At 43.6% G+C, this 17,226-nt stretch overlaps 1 long non-coding RNA gene across 1 annotated transcript; it reads right to left on the reverse strand.

Annotated features, from left to right (window-relative positions):
• Positions 1 to 6,026: 6,026 nt before the first annotated feature.
• Positions 6,027 to 13,076, reverse strand: LOC119661619. Its single transcript, XR_005250604.1, has 4 exons — positions 12,599 to 13,076; positions 12,304 to 12,531; positions 12,131 to 12,228; positions 6,027 to 6,546 (listed from the first exon to the last, which is right to left on the reverse strand). It is a non-coding gene; the product is annotated as an uncharacterized LOC119661619 (long non-coding RNA).
• Positions 13,077 to 17,226: the final 4,150 nt, after the last annotated feature.

Consider the following 17,226-nt stretch of genomic DNA (forward strand, 5'->3'; position numbering starts at 1 on the left):
TTGAAATTTTTTGTTTATTCAAAGTTTAATTTGAAACTCGGTGATAGTGGTGACGATTCTTTCACTTGCAAATTAAACCTTTTACTGTTCCTTTGCCGCTATAACTTTTGTTTCTTTTAATAATAAAAGGCTGTCATGTCCGAAAACAAGAGAAAAAATTTAAGTTTAAGTGAGAAATTGAAATTGATAAAGGAGTTTGAAAACGGAAAAACTCGGAATGCAATATCCGCGGAATATTTCGTGCCGCTGTCGACATTGTGTCGTATTTTAAAAGAAAGCGACAAAATCAAACAAGAGTGTTCTGAAGGACATGGCAAAATAAAAAGAAATCGTAATTCGGAATATCCGAATCTGGAACAGTGTTTAGTGGAGTGGTTGAAACAGTGCCAAAGCAAGAATGTACCTGTAAATGGACCGATTTTGAAAGAAAAAGCTGAAGAATTTGCTAGGAAGTTGACGATTGGAGGTTTTTGCGCCAGCAACGGTTGGTTGGATGGCTTTAAAAAAAGAAATGATCTTATTTTTAAAAAAATTTCTGGTGAAAGTGGTGCTGTAGACATCAACGCATGTAGCCAGTGGATAAACGATCTTCCCGCTTTGCTGGGAGATTATTCTCCTAACGACATTTTCAATGCAGACGAAACAGGGCTCTTTTTTAAATGCTTGCCAGATAAGACCTTTACCTTTAAGGGAATTTCGTGTCATGGTGGGAAGTACAGCAAGGAACGTGTCACTATTCTTTTATGTGCGAACATGACTGGCACTGAGAAATTACCCGTTTTTCTTATCGGCAAGTCAAGGAAACCCAGATGTTTTGCAGGTGAGTAAAAGATTCTTCGTTCGCTGTTACTGTATAAATGACATTAACAGAATAAAGGTTATGAGTCGATAGTTAAAATACTATAGATTTTTTTCTGTTTTAGGCGTGATAACTCTTCCTGTTGAATACAAAAACAATAGCAAAGCATGGATGACTGCAGCACTTTTTTCGGAATGGCTTAAGAAAATCGATATTCAGATGCGCCTCGAAAATAGGAAAATTTTACTTTTTATCGATAATTGTACTGCCCATTACAGCTCAGATGAACTACAACACATAAAAGTTGTCTACCTACCTCCAAACTCCACCAGCAAGCTGCAGCCCCTAGATCAGGGAGTGATTCAAAATTTTAAAATTAATTATCGTCGGGAGGTTGTTCGCCATATTTTAACAAATCTCGAAAGCAACGGTAGCTTGGAAATAAACGTTCTCATCGCAATGAGATTTGTGAAAAAAGCATGGTTATCTGTAACCCAGACCACTATAGCTAACTGTTTTAGGAAAGCAGGGTTCAGGATAAATGGTTTACAAGAGCCCCAATATTCCGAATGGGACTCTTCACATGAGGAGTTACGGCCTTCATTCCAAGAGTGGTCTGAATTAACTTCCAATGCCGGTGAGAGGGTACCTAGCTTCGAAGATTATGTAAACGTCGATGAAAATATCGAGGTTACAGGAGAGCAAACAGTCGACGACATTGTGAGCACCCTCCAAATGTGTGACACCAATGAAAACGATAGTGATGAAGATCACGGCGATACTCTTGAAATAAAACTTGTAAAGAAGAGGGAAGCGTTAGAGGCACTGCATACTTTAACAAAATTTTTTGAACAGCGTGAAACCGAACCAAAGATATTCGAAAATATTATCGCTCTTGAAAGAAACGTTGAAAATGTGGTCACTGATAAACAAACAAAAATATTTGATTTTTTCAAAACTTAATATCTATGAGATAGACACTCATTCCATTTATGTATTCGACTGATTACAGTGACGACTTATGAAATAAAGAATCTTTGATATTGATATACTCTTTTTAATTTTATTTATCATGCGGATTATTTATTTGTATTTAAATGAAAACTCAAAGTTGCTGTAATACTAAATACACCAGGTGATTTTAAAAACCTGGATAAAAGGAATTTTTTGCTGAAAGCCTCTGTATAAGGAAAACTGGATAAATGGAAAACTTGTTTATAAGGAATTTAAGTGAGTTTCCCTTGCAATTCCTTATATCCAGGTTCGACTGTATTTAAGTGGAGAAATTACCATCTGTCGTTACTTTCGATCACGCTGTTCCCAGGGCAGAGGTGAGACAGTATCTGATGAGTTGCCTCTGCCCTGGACGAAACCGTCAGTCAACTTTGTTGCTTTTTTTGAAAACTTGGGTTTAACTCAAATAAGAGGAATCCGTGAACTACAAAAGAGGGAGTAAGTTACTTCCCAAGTGGTTCGGTCCGTCACTAAGTTGGTGCGGACTCAGCACTCCCAGCATCCTCAACAAAAAAAAAATATTTTTACTTGTGTTTTGTCTTGCACGTACGTATTTGTGTATATATTGTCTATTTCTATCATGGAACATAACCCTCCTTTTTACAAATGAAGTCAGACTCAATATTCTCGGGGTTTTTAAGGAACGTAACCCTCGCGAATGTCAACGGATTACTGTACCTATCTCACCCTTTAAATATATATTCATGCAGTCAATAACCGCCCTTATGTAGGATACTGATAAAAAATTTAACCAAACAAACTGTTAAACTTGTATAAACTCATAGCCACAAACTTGCTCTTATTACCGAATTATGACCTGTCAACGCAGTTATATTAGAGCGTTCCAGCGTGCCCAAACTTCTGCTAATTTAAACTACGAAGAGGCCTTTTGGACTTTTCGAAGTCAACTTCGAGAAGGATAACTCTAGCATGATAGAAATCGCAGCAGGTGTAGTACCACAAATCCAATCCTATATTTCAATTTTGAAGTTGAATTACAGGGTGAGGTAATTGAACTGCAACTAACTTCAGACTGTTATAATTTCGAAATTGTTTATAACAGCGCCCTACAACATCACAACTTTAATAAATATTTGTATCTCGAATCATAACTCGTCACAAAGATGCTGGTAGCATTGCAAAACGCTAAGGAGGTGGTCGGAAAAAATCAGCAACATCGTCAGAAATAGTTCAGACAGTGAAGAAGGGGCGCACATTTCGGTCGTAGACCGTGGACATTTCAACTAGACTCGGCACCGTCTCACAAAGCACGAGTCAACCAAGAATGGTTAAAAAACAACGTTCCACACTTCATTTACAGCACAGAATGGTTGGCAAATTCACCGGATGCAAATCCGTTGGACTTTTATGTTTGGGGTATTTTGAAGGAGGCGGTTGGTACTAAAAGATACACAAGCATCGATCATCTCAAGCAAGCGCTTTGCCAGGAATGGGAAAAAATACCACAGATCCACTTACGGACAGCATGTGATGTTTTCATGTGTCGCCTTGTGGCGAATGTTGTTAATACGAGCGGATAGATAACACCGCCGGCGCTCTCCGTGGCTTTTTAGAACTCGCCACGAGAGCCAGCGGTGAAAAAGTTCCGTTGGCTGAAGACAGAGGAACTGCATGGGAAACCAACCGGTCTCTTCTGCTCCTACTGTCATACAGTGTACACGCAGTCGCAAGTAACGGATTTTAAAACTAAAAAAGAAAAATATTTTACTCGCCTTGGTTTCATTTCGATGTCGTAACACGATCTGTAAACAACTGTTCCTACGCGACCTTAGACAGAAACATAACCAAACCGTCCGTTGTCGGCGCTTCGCTGCTTTCCGGCCGGACCGTTGCGACGGGTACAAAAAGACGACCCCTGCCGCTGCCGGGGTTGGATGGATGTCGGCCGGACAGCTCCTGCGATCAGTTGACTCCCGGCTCGGGCTGGCGTGAATGGGCTACTCCTGCCCCTGCTGCGTGGCTCTGCCTTTCGTAGCAATCCCTGTAGCTCCAGAAGACATACCAAAGACAGCAATATGCACACCCATTGGACTCTGAGTTCACCCGGATGACTTTCGGATTGTGCACTGCGGTGCAAACCTTTCAAAGGTTCATTTACTCGGTCCGACGAAACTTCAATTTCTGTTTCGTGTACTTGGATGATGTTTTGGTCGCTTCTTCTACTGAGTCTGAGCACTTAGCCCATCTTGAGTGCATTTTTCAACGTCTCCTTGAGGCCGGGTTAGTCCTAAACGTTGAGAAATGTAAGTTCCTTCAAACACAGGTGAGATTCCTCGGCCACTTAATTTCCCCTGAAGGAATACAGCCCGACCCAGACAAGGTGCAAGCAATTACAAGTTTCCCGCGTCCGAAGACAGTGAAGGAATTGAGGAGGTTCTTGGACATGTTAAACTTCTATGGTCGTTTCCTGCCGAAGGCCGCCCAACACCAGTCCGTTTTGAATGCGTACTTGTCTGACCCTAAAACAAAGGACACACGAGAGATTGTGTGTGTGGGCTGTCCGCGCGTTTGACAAATCCCGTCAACAACTGGCTGACGGTACGCTCTTGGCATTTCCTCTACAAGATGCACCCCTAGCCGTTTTTGTTGATGCCTCTGACATCGCAGTAGGTGCTGCTCTTCACCAAAAGGTGAATCAGATCTGGCAGTCGTTGAGCTTCTTCTCTAAGCAGTTGAAGCCCGCTCAACGGAACTACAGTAGCTACGATCGAGAACTGCTCGCTGCGTACTTGAGCATCAAATACTTGTGGCGCGGCAGGATTCGCGACATTCGAAATTTATTTCGAATGTCGCGAATATCAGCGGGCAGATGACGTCACCGGCGCTCCACTCAGTTCAGACCTCGCTACAAGAGTGAGAAACAGAGTAGGTGACGAGAAACGTCAAAAGTAAAAAAAAAAGAATAGTTGGTTAACAGTCACGGTGAAAGGAAAGATTTTCGTGCAGAAAGAAAGACAGTTAGTCGGTTGTCAGCAGTGATAGAAAAAATAAGAGTAATAAAATTAATGACTGACATAAAATAATTATAATTTAACAAACAAAAACGAAAGATATAATTGCAGTTGTAATTATATTATTAATTTCATTATATACTTCCGCTTCTCCTTAGAAGGCAGGCCGTTCACAATGTTCACGGACCGTAAGCCTCTCAGGTATGCTTTGAAACGAAAGCCCGACAAAGCGTCCCCTCGTCGGCTTCGACACCTAAGCTTTATAAGCTAGTTTACGTCAGATATCCAGCACGTGTCCGGCAAAGACAACATAGTTGCTGACGCTTTGTCACGTGCCTCCGAAGTTAACTCCCCCGCTGCACTCGACTTCTTGGCTATCGCCAAGGCGCAGGAGGAAGACGCAGTACTTCAGAGCCTCAAATCCAAATTTCGGGAGTTGCCCATCTTCGGCTCGAACCTCACTCTCTGCCATTATTCGCGACAAAGGTGGACATATCGAAAATTACTAATACATTGTTAAATCTCAAGTAATTTTGAACATTTTTTGCTTTGGCACAGTAAAATTGATTAAAAAATAAAATAGGTATAGCGTTTTCAAAAGTTGCAGTTCAATTGCCTCACAGTATCGATTACTGCTAACAGAGCTATTTTAACAAAAACTTATGCCAAAGCAGATATGTTCTACGAATTCAGAATGAACCGTTGATTACATAAATGAGTGCACTAAAAAATTAATAATAAAATGAAGAATTAGTTAAGAAATTTCAAGTACAGATAAATGTACTGAGGATACAAAGAAGTATCTTCGGCATCTGAATAATCTGGAAAGTATCAAAATAGGAAATTCCAGAATTTACCCAACCGACTAAAAGGAGTTAATTGAGATGATTAAATAATATTGTGGAGCCAACGCATGGTTAACACGAAGTTAATTTGATTTTTGTGTCCGGATAGCTGAGTGGTTAGAGCGCAAGGCTGTCGTACGGAAGGTCGCGGTTCAAATCTCACTGGTGGCAGTGGAATTTGTATCGTGATTTGACGTCGGATACCAGTCGACTCAGCTGTGAATGAGTACCTGAGTCAAATCAGGGTAATAATCTCGGGCGAGCGCAATGCTGACCACATTGCCTCCTACAGTCTACTGTGGTGTACCGTTACGGTCTTGAATGAAGTGCTCTAACACACTTCAAGGCCCTGATCCAACATGGATTGTTGCGCCAACGATTATTATTATATTAATTTGATTTTTCTCAGCGAACACTTGAGTCATTAATATCCATTACTTTTCTTTCATTCAATTTATAAAGCATCAACCAAATGAAGATTTTTCATAAAGATACTTTATCGTATTGCAGAGTAATCTTCCGTCTATATCCTAATAGCGTAACTTTAAGTATTCACTTTGTACGAGTGGACATCCTTTACGATCATGATAATTCCGTCGATCTTATTACATTTTTGATAATACCTTATCTTACTAGGATCATATTGTTATGAATATTTCTTAAAACTAAGAACTAATATGACTAATTGAAGCCTAAATTTGATTTATTATGCTAATCGTCGGTCTATGCTTTAAAAGCCATGCTCAGGCGTATTTTTTCTCACTTTCGTTAACAGGAAGCACGTATCTTAGGTAGTGTTAAATATCTTTTCTTATTGTTTGATCTTTGCTTCCTTTTCTTATTTGCCAATTTCTTCCATAATAGAAAGTTTTACTGACCTTGGACGTCCTTTTACATTACGTTCTTAAACAATAACCTGGAAAATAAAAGAAATAAAAATATTAAATCGAAATTCATTCAAATGGTTATGTTTAACAAAATTATTTAATGATTTGGAAAATGCAGTTCCAACTTCTCAGAGTGCATTAGCTCTATTAATTTTAATTCTAGAAAACTCGAAAAGGGGGTGCATCCCATTCATAATAACGGGTCAGTAGTTGATAACGGCGGAAAGTTTTTAGTTTGACGCTACTATTAAACTCACATTCACGCGTGTTTTATTAATCGACTACCTCCCGAAGGGTAAATTCGTCAATTGTTCTTTTAACAGAGCAATACACCGCCTCCAAAATAGATGAAAAAAATGGTGAATTTGAACGAATTACACTTTGAATTGCTTGAACAGCCCAGCTTATTCTGACGATCTGTTTCCAAGCGACTACTGCCTCTAGTAGATCGCAAAAAGATATTCCAGGGAAAGAAATTTGGTAATCAATGTGTGATTTGCCGTGTTTCTAGCGAATTGAGGGAAGATATTAAGTTTCTAAGATTTTTGCCTGAAGTACCTAACCCCGAGGTGACCTGGTCTGATTATGCTGATTATAATTCGGCAAGTCCTCACACGACCTCCTCCTCATGGTGGCCGCTGGAATCCGTTTTCGGGCGGGCCAAGAGTGTGTAGGGCCGGGCTGGGAGTAGGCTCATCCAACTGACAAGCTTGTCTGCTGGTCATGTGTTAGGGGCAAGTAGATCTGGCGGGGGGATTGATTGAAGCAAAAACTCGGGGATCTTCCTCCCTGCACCGGAGAAGGTGCCAATAGGACCCCAAGCCAAGGTGGAACAGCATACGCTGAGGGCTGCGTGGCCAATGGGGTGTTTGGTATTTAGTATGCGAACTCTGAATACCTTGGGCACCTTCAGTTTCAAATAAGACCCTTAGCCTGTTGAACGGTCCAGCCAGGGTGGACATTCTTCCCGGACTAAGCGTGGGACCCAGGCAATTTTTAAAAACAAAAAAAAACGACGATAGAAGAAGAGGGGGTGATGCCAGGCGCATCACGGAGGACGAGTTGCTGGCCTCCAGTCAGAAGACAGTAGCCGTCGAGAGTAGTACACTCGGCGCCCGCCGTAGCACCGCTGTGCTGAAACCAACCGCAGGGACCACTCGGAGCGAGGCAGCAGACGGACTAGTGGCTTCCAGCCTGGAATCCACTGCCCTTAAATTGGTTGTAGCGAGTACCTGGACGGAACGTTCTAGCGAAACCTTGGAGCTGCTGGTTCAAACGCACTTTCCCGCCAGCGAGGAGGACTGTGAGTCAGAACCTTGCTTGGAGGGTTTGTGGCCACCCCAGCTGTGCGAGACTATCAAATTGGTAATAACCGAGGATAGGATTGGCTGGGCTATAAACAGCTTCTCCGAATATAAATCTCCAGGCCCGGATGGCATGCTACAGAAGCAGCAGGAAAGGGTTGTGCCGTGGTTTGTTGAGATTTACCGGAGCAGCATCTCTTTAGGATACGTACGCACAGTCCTGGAGGCGCACACGAGTGGTTTTCATACCGAACGCGGGCAGGCGCGGTCATGAGTTCGCGAAGGACTTTCGACCAATCAGCCTGACCTCTTTCGTGCTGAAGACCCTAGAGACCATCCTGGACATTCACTTAAGGACGATTATGGAGAGAACGCCTTTCTCTAAGTTCCAGCATATCTACCTCAAAGGAAAATCCACTGGAAACCGCCCTCCACGAGGTAATCGGCACGGTTATAGAGGGAGCTTTTAACAACGTTAGTACCAACGCCATCAAGGAAGACTTGACCGGTATTGGATTGGATGGGTATCTCACGCATTGGATTATATCCATGCTAAGTACCAAGATAATCCAGTTGGATCTAGGAGGCAACCATTTGACCAGAGCTGTGAACAGAGGGACGCCCCAGGGTGGCGCCATCTCTCTGGTGCTCTGGTTAATAGTAATGGAAAAAATTTTGCGTACATTGGACAGAAGCGGGATGAAGGTGATGGCGTATGCCAACGACTTGGTGATATTAGTATCAGGAATGTTTCTGTCCATTATGAGCGGAAGGAGCGTTGCGAAAGGTGTGCCTGTGGGCCGCAAGATGCGGACTCGGCATAAACCCACCCAAAACACAACTGATGCTATTCACCACCAAGACAAGGATACCTGAATTGCATCTACCACGGCTGAATGAACGAAGATTGGTTCTTTCCTCTAATGTAAAGTTTCTGGGTGTAATCCTGGATCCAACGCTAAATTGGAGATTGAACATGGAACTGAGGGTTAAGAAGGCTTGTATAGCCTTCTATGGCTGCAAGAGAACCTTTGGAAAGAAATGGGGTCTCCGGCCGAGAATGGTTCTCTGGATGTACATCGCTATAGTGCATCCGATTCTAATGGATGGCCCTATTGTATCGTGGCGGGCCTTGAGTAAAAAATAGGATGAAGCTTAATGGGATTCGTATGCAGGGGCTAATGGGGCTCTGCAGTCCTGTCCGGTAGCTGCTCTTAAGGTATTCCTGCATCCCCTCCCCCTAGACGTCTACATTAAATACGTTGCAGCGTGTAGTGCCGTTAGACTACGTGAGTCCGGATGGTGGGCAGCGAAGTTCTAGGACCACAGACCACATTCTAGGCGAAGTACTTCGGGAAATTCCCCACGAACCATGCCACACGCAAGCTGAACTTCACGAGAAACTTTGCTGTGGACTTTGCAACCAGGGCAAAATGGAAGACCGGTGGCGTGTTGAAAGATTGTGACACAGTATTTTTTACGGACGGATCAAAGATGGTCTGTGGAGTCGACGCGGGTGTATTCTCGAATACACACAGTGTATCCAAGTCATATGGTCTCCCAGGTTTTGCCAGTGTATTCCAGGCGGAAGTGCTGGCGATATTGGAAGTTTACCGATGGCTGGAGCGAGATTCGAGCCCCAAGCATAACATATCCATTCTGACCGACGGCCAAGCGGCTATCAGAGCTTTGTACTCGGCGACATCTTCCAGGCTGATGGGGCAGTGTAGAGACGCGCTGAACCGTCTGGGCGGCACGCTCAAGGTCACTCTCTTCTGGGGTCCGGGGTATAGGAATATAGAGGGGAATGAACGGGCTGACGGATTGGCCAGATGAGGCTCTGCTTTTGGCAGTCCTTCAGCGAATACAGTCGGTGCTCCGATCGCGGCTGTCGGGGGCCGAGTCTACTTACACTATCTAGCAGCCGCGGGCCTAAGATGACGAAGGCTTACGAGCTATGCCAAGTCAAGGAGAATTTGGCCCGCTTACAAGAATCCGAGCACGACAGCTCCTGCGCCAGACGCGTGCAAATGCATTCAAGATTACGGCGGTCTACACGGGGCACTGGCCCATAGGGGTATACCCTACAATTCGCATTGCCGAAGTTGCGGAGCTAAAGTCAAGCTACGATCACTGGGTAAACCATTCTTTGGGGACCGCAGAGAGATTTCTAGCCGCAGGGTGGGAGAGCTGCTTTCTTTTGTGAATGCTATGGACTGGCTCTGAAGAACCGAACCGGCTAGACTCTGCCTCTTTCTTATGATCAAGAAGTATAGAAATATACAAAATGCCGTTGATTTGATAGACAGTTGGTGCATCAGACATTCAGGTAACCCAAATAAAAACTTCTTTGGAACAAACATGTAGAGGTAAAGATCAAACGATCTCTCATGGGCCTACGGGCTGTGCAAGTGGTTATGTGGGTATACGTTGCTATTATTAGGCCGATGATTGCCCGTAGTGTGGTGGGTTAAGGTGAGACAAAAAGGTTTTCACCGTAAACTAACCGCACAGCAAAGAACTGTCTGTCTGGATATCACTGGTCCCATGAGCACGACATCCGGCGCAGCTCTAAATACACTACTCAATTTGCAGCCACTGGATATATTTATTCAAAGCACTGCAATGAGAACAGCTCATAGACTAATTTGATTAGATCTATGGGGAAACAACGGGGGTACAGCGCATTGGAAGAGGTACTGGGAGTACTACTGTATAATATGTATAATCAAGTTCTTATAATGCCGTCCGATTCTCGTGTCCCCATACATCTGTTTGGTAGAAAATATGAAGTTACCCTGAAGCGTAGAGAGAACTGGGAAGTCCCAGAAGAATGCGTGGCGGGATATTTGGAAATCTTCTACACCGATGGCTCAAAAACAGAACAGGGTTCTGGAGCCGGAGTCTACCTCTCAAATAAAAACGAGAAGTGGGCTTTTCCTTTGGGAGAATATGCAACGGTTTTTGAAGCCCAAGTTAATGCGATCCTAAGGGCGGCAAACTCATTGATTGACGAGCGGTTGGAGGCCAGTCGCATTGCAATCTGCAGTGATAGCCAGGCTGCACGGAGGGCCTTGAGTGGTCCTTTGATCACCTTGAAAATCGTTTAAGAAAGCAGAAACCGTTTGAACTTTATCTCTAGATTCAATACGGTGGAATTACTCTGGGTACTTGGTCATTGTGGCGTAGAGGGAAATGAAATCTTGGATGCTTTAGCAAAACAGGGTTCAATCTCCCCAATGTCAGGACTGGAACCTGGAATTGGAGTATCAGCAGCATTGGCTAAGGCTGTCTTCAAAAACTGGGAAGAAGTTTCCCACAATGACAGGTGGCAGAGCGTAAATGCTGCTGGACACACCAAACCCCTGTGAGAACCGAACGAGCGTATTGCAGAGTTTACCCCGTCAAAAAGCAGGAGTGTTGTGATAGGCCATAATTCAGTACCTGGACATATGTTCAGAATAGGAATTATTCAAGATGATACGTTCCCCTCCTGTAATTAGGAAGCGGAATCCACGGTGAGTTTTCTTTGTAAATGCCCCGCCTATGGACGCATCAGACGTCAGATCTTCGGTGTCTATGTTTTTCAATTGCGACGGGTAGCATCATATATATTTACAGAAATCCTGCGATACATAAACGAATCCGTGATGTTCCTTTAGATGGGACTGTCGAGTACAATCGGCTACTACGGCCTGAGTGCTCAGAAGCTATAACTCCTCCCCCGTCACACACACACAGACCCCTTTCTGAGTCAAGAGATAGATTAAATGGAGAGTAAAGAATTTTATGCTGGGTCAAATCATAGAAATATAATTCGTGACTGCCTTACCAGTGTAGTATGGCCCCTAGCAAAAGGTCACCTTTCCACACCAGAACTTGGTAATATAATTTTACTTTTACATTTACGTGCCCGGATGGCTCAGTCCTTAAAACGCTAGGTCTCGGTTCTAACTTCGCTGCTGGCAGGGAGATTTGTATCATGTCTGGATGCCGGACACCAGTCGACTCAGCTGTAAATGAGTACCAGACTCAAATCAAGGTAATAATCACAGAGGAGCCCATTGTTCTTACAACGTACCTCCTGTAGTGTACCGCTACGGTCTTGAATGAACTGCTCTAACACGTTTCAAGGCCGCAATTGAACTGTCGCCCCAACGATTGTTATTATTTACAAGGAAGGAAGGAATTGGAAATATGAAACCTTGCATTGGAAGTTAAAATCTCTATCGACACAACAAGTTTGACCTACTTTCGACCCGAAACTTTTAACTTTCCTTTTTATTTTTGAAATTGTTAGAAATCTAACCTTAATTCCTTTCGAGGCAGGTGGACTGCAGCATACTCCAAACGTTGATTGTCCTGATGCCAGAAGCAAAACGTAGACACTTTCACTAAATATTCATCCTGAAGAGAAATGGAAAAAAATACAAGTAAAATTCCGTCTTTTCTGTCTGCAAATAAATCCGTAATGTTACGTACCAAGTAGGATCCAACGCAATTCAAGATTCAAAATCAGCACAAGGAATTAAGGAGGCAGAGCAAAGTGATTGTAAGAAACGGAACACGTGGGTGTCTCGCAATTGAAAGGTCGAAGCCATTGTGCAAAACCAAGTGGATGGCCTACCGACCACCATCCCGACCTTATTAGTAGAATATTGGGGACAACCTCTACTTTGGCATTTTGCAAATTCAACTGCGAATTTTATCCTGAAATTCAAATCGAAGTGCAAATTGAGCGGATACTTTACCAACGCATTGAAAGGTCTAAATTTACCTATATCTGTCTGAGACTGCCGAAAGCCTGCCTTCCTTTGTTTTATTATTCCTTGCATCGAACTCCATCTTTGCCAAAGCTAAAGAATCACTGCAACCACTGAAACACGATTCACTTCCACGGCAAGCACCGCTAACAACTCCACGGATTGTTCCTAAGCGGAATCCGTCGTAACATTGGTAAATTCACTTATTCACTTGATGAATTCCCGTTCACCCTTAAAACAATTGAATCAATTACACGCACAGGTGCCCTGTTTGGTTGGCCATTGGTAGGTGAAGTAGAGCCTTCGATAAAGCCACAGAACAGAACGAGTTTTCAATGCATGACGAAATCGCAACGCAACAGGCGAGTTTTCCCCAGTTTTGTTTTCCAGCCCACGTCAAGGACAACCAATCGGAGTGCAATCTAGATGCCCGCAGCGTCGCGCGCGAACCGGCTTGCAAGTCCCTTGAACCCAGCGTCCATCGTATCCAGCTGATTGCCAACTGCCGGCTTTTCATTAAAAATGCAGTTTTCTTGCAAATTTTCACCACAGGGTGAAAGTGTTCAGTTGGGTTGTTCGGGAAAGTGGTTTGAGTCTAAAATAATAACGAACTTTCTAAATTCGAAATAATTTCAAGTTATATTTCTAATTACTATGAATGCGCCGTATAGGTAACCGCGTAAACGATTTCAACTGTTCAATAGAGTGTTATAAAGAGATAATGCACCCCATTGGTAAATACTGACGCGGAGGAAATTTGAAAGAGTCGTTAAAAGTTAAGGTGTCAACCATATATGACTAGCGCCATCTGCGAGATTAAATTCAAATGCATAGTTCATCTGCCTTTAGCCCTGATGTTTGTAAATAAATAGAAATTAGTCCTTTTCCTTTAATATTGTGTATTTATAAGCAATCTATTACATAATATATGGTTGCCTTTCACCCATTGTTGGGGTATAGCGCGTCAACCACACCTACTCGCGCTTCAGCTCGCCCACGAGTTCCTAAGCCACCTGCACTCGCCCTTTACTGTTCTATGCCAAGGACTTTTGGGGCGTTTCACTCGTCGGCCATCTTGGAAGAGTGGATTGTACTGCATGGCACAGCCTGCGATACAATTGTCAACCTTCTTCAATGTGTGACCTATCCACTGCTATTTCCGACTTCCGATCATATTGCATTTTGAAATAGTGTCAGGACGACTCAGACAGGTATTTACGAAGGCTTGGAGCTTTTGAGCAACAGTAGAATTCTCCTTCCTTGCGCTATTCCCCTATAGCAACACATAAAGAACACTAGCGCAGAATAGATCTTAGTATTGAGATAACTGCATTTCCAGATTTTAGACAAACCAGCGAAAGCGAATATAGCACTGCTAACGCGTCACGCAACATCTAATTCAATACGGCCGTTGGTAGAAATCACGCTTCCTAGATATACAAGTTGATCGACGCTTTTGATTCTTTGCCCATTAATGCACAAAGGGAGAGTGCGATGACCCGTCAGATTGAGAACTTTGGTTTTGTTAGTGTTTATATTCAGTCCAACTCTATTTGCCTCTCTTTATAAATCCAGAGCAATTTGGCCAAGGTCCGTGTCCCGGTGAGAGAGCAAACATACAGTCCTGGCCATATTATTAGACGCACTACAAATTCTATGCAAAATCTTAATTACCGGGTGTTTTTCAGCTTAAAAATTTATTAATAGACACATTTACGTAATTTGTATGTATAACATACTTAGTTACATAATTGTTAAAAGTGAGCCCTTGAGGGTTTTACGGGAGCATCTGTCTGGACGACTTAATCCCACGGTCTTCTTAAGACACGGATTGATTTTGTGACCATAATCAAAGCCCCGCTGTGACAAGCAACAACGGTATCAGTCTATACCAAGTGCATGGCTTAACATTCATACTGATGGATGCAAGACCTACCTAGATCTCTATCGAACTAAGGAGTATGGCACTCGTGTTGAAGCGCAACACCACGCCGAGGCCCGAAGGTCTTTTCTCGCTTGAGCATAACCAACAACCCCCATGAAGTTCCCACTACGAGGCCAACCGCAAATAACCGAGCTGTACTCACATACAACGGGAGTTCATCGAAGTATGAGAGTCCAGGGGCTATCTCGGTTCCCATGGTACCAGTATATCTCTGGTGAGGTTTCGTGACCAATTTTCCACTTCAGACTCGGGTCTGATTGTCCTGATTAGGCCTTTGGAGCATTCGCCTACTGCATCACGGCCGGCAAGCCAAAGTGAGTGCAGCGTCTCCCGGTGCCGCTACTATGGAGGTTCTCCTCGGCTACTTGGTTTTGGTTTGGCTGACAGGGTTGCCGCCCCGTATTCCTCACCGCCACCTCTAAGCAGCCCTAATTGTTAACAAAAATAAAACATCATCTTTTTAGAAAAAATATGTATTTATTAACTGATTTGAAATGCATGCCATAAAATGCCGCTATGATAGCTCCAATTCTGCGCCGCATGAGGATGATGATTCCACACATGGTTTATTTTTTCTATCAGCTGAGTTTTGGTTGTGATCACCTCTTTAGTCACTTCCCTCTTCATCAGCTCCCACACATTTTCAATTGGGTTCATATCGGGGCTATTATTCGGCAAATACAATAGAGGAATATTCTGCTCCCGTAAATAAGTTTTCACAGATCGCGTCTTTTGACAGGGAGCCCCATCCTGCATTAAAATAAATGACTCTCCGTTCGGAAACCACTCTCTGAACTGGGGAACCAGCCGAGTTTGCAAGACTTATATATACTGATCTTGTCTCATAATGCCTTTTACGACGTACACATGTCCAGTACCTCTGCCGCTGATAACTGACCAGATCATAACTTTTGTAGGGTGCTTCACAGTTTGAACAACGCAGTCAGGATTAAATTTTTCTCCAGGACCACGGCGCACAAACTTAGTTCTATTCTGCAAAATTTCAAATACGCCTTTATCGCTAAAGCGGACCTATCAAGAATAGAAAAAATAAATGAAAATCCTAAGTATCAGTGCTTATCTTTCATTATTTCATAGTAAATGATGCATCTAATATCAACTTACCGATCTCCAGAAGTTGACATCTTTATCACGCCATTGTGTGACCCATTTCCGACTCTAGGCTTTCATGGCAGCCGTTAACTTGGGCCTCTTGGCGGGTCGGCAGGCCTTTCAATGTAAATCCTTTAATTTTCTACGTACAGTGCTTTCAGACGCAATTACATTAGCATCTTCTAGTTAAGATTTTATCTGTCTTGTGGTGGCACATCTGTTTTTTAGGCAATTTTCGCTCTGATAATAGCTATTAGTTTCTCCGGAATGACCCTCCTACCTAAAGGTCTCCAGATATAATCCGTATTTAGGCTGTCGAAAACTTTCTCGAATTCGATGAAGAGCAAGTGCAGTCAAGATCTAACTTCCGCGTACTGTCCCAAAATGATCCGTAGGGTGTAGATGTGGTCAATGCAGGAGGATCCGGGGAGTAAATCAGCCTGCTCTCTATCGATCCAGCTTCCGAGATGTTCTTTGAAGCGTTCGAGAATTATTTTAGCTAGTATCTTTGCGATGGCAGGGAGCACGCAGATACCGTTCCAATTATCATACCCAAAACCGGTGGTTTTTGGAATCTTAATGATCATCCCTTTCTTTCACTATCTGGGAAAGGTTTCAGATTCCCAAGATTTTCGTACGAGTGGAAGCAGTAGATCTGCAGTAATTGTAGGTGCAGCAGTAAAAAACTCTGTGGGGAGCACGTCAAACCCAGCGGGCTTACTTCGTTTGAGTACAATGATAGCCGAAATGATTTTTCTTCTGCTTCGAGGAACAGTCCGTATCCGCATGTGACTAGCCATTTCATCCGTAAGAGGAGGAAGCTCACCGAATGTAAACAGTTAAGGACCCTGGTGAAGTGTTCTTTCCACTCCTTCATTGTTCATCATCGTGGATGAAAAGTTACCGTTGACATTCTTAACAGGACCATTGAAAGTTTTGCGACCACATGCAAGCTCTTTCGTGCTGCGGTATACAGTTCTGAAATCTGATCCGATCTGCGGCATCTTCTGTTTCCCTGACCAGCGCAACAGCAAATTTTCTTTTGTCTCGGCGTACACTACGCTGAACTTGTCGTGATTTCGCTTGGTATCGGAGTTCGAGCGCGTCATGCTCGCCATTATCCCCAGTGGTCAGTAGAGCCTTCAACCTTTCCGTTCATCGATCCGCTTCCACGACTCTGCATGATACCCCTCCGGGACGTGGCCGACGACGGCCTGTGCATTATCCGAGAAAAGAGCATTTTTGATGGCTGGGTTACTCAGTAGATCTACCGTTCAATCAACAGGGGGTCGCAGCTTCCCAACCCTGTGAGAAGTGGCGATGGGGTGGGATCCCTTTCGAGGACCATGTCAGCGCCGCTCTCTTCAACGAAACATCTCCGTCTTCATCATCGCGAGGTGTCGTTCAACGGCTTTCACAGTCGACCAGCATCCAGAACCATAGAGGAAAACAGGGTGCTTCTTCGGTGAACATTGAGAGAGATACGAAACGATTTTTATGTACTTGCTAGACTTGGAACTTTACCCAGCGCACCAGTTCATCTGGCACTAGGCGTTGTCGCAATGCATAACAGATGAGCTTGTG

Source organism: Hermetia illucens, chromosome 1 (assembly GCF_905115235.1).
Source record: "Hermetia illucens chromosome 1, iHerIll2.2.curated.20191125, whole genome shotgun sequence".
Classification (NCBI taxonomy): domain Eukaryota; kingdom Metazoa; phylum Arthropoda; class Insecta; order Diptera; family Stratiomyidae; genus Hermetia; species Hermetia illucens.